Consider the following 337-nt stretch of genomic DNA (forward strand, 5'->3'; position numbering starts at 1 on the left):
CCGCCTGGACCCCTAAGAAGCCCCCAGCCACCATTCCACCCAAACTTGTCCCCCACAACCCTCCAAAACCCTTGGTCCCCACCGTGGCCGGAGCGCCAGGAGACCCTGTATCCCGAGGCACCAGGAACCCTGTTCCAGGCAATGGTGGCAGATGAGCTAGTGGATTGAGTCACGTGAATTGTCCTCACTGGGCCCAGTGGGTCTGCAGGGAGAGGCAACGGGGAGTCTGATGGGGGAGGTATTGGGAGCCATTTCATAGGGGAAAGCTATCAAAGCCTAATAGGAGGCAGATATCTGTCTGATAGGGGATAGGTCAGATGGTAGTGAATAGGTCAGA

At 57.0% G+C, this 337-nt stretch overlaps 1 protein-coding gene across 1 annotated transcript in view; it reads right to left on the reverse strand.

The window, feature by feature from the left end:
• COL7A1 (collagen type VII alpha 1 chain) overlaps positions 1–337 on the reverse strand; it is a 37,345-nt gene that overhangs the window by 27,871 nt on the left and 9,137 nt on the right. The gene's annotated exons all lie outside the window — the stretch shown is intronic.

This window comes from Pteropus medius, unplaced genomic scaffold (genome assembly GCF_902729225.1).
Source record: "Pteropus medius unplaced genomic scaffold, Ma_sr-lr_union100, whole genome shotgun sequence".
Classification (NCBI taxonomy): Eukaryota; Metazoa; Chordata; class Mammalia; order Chiroptera; family Pteropodidae; genus Pteropus; species Pteropus medius.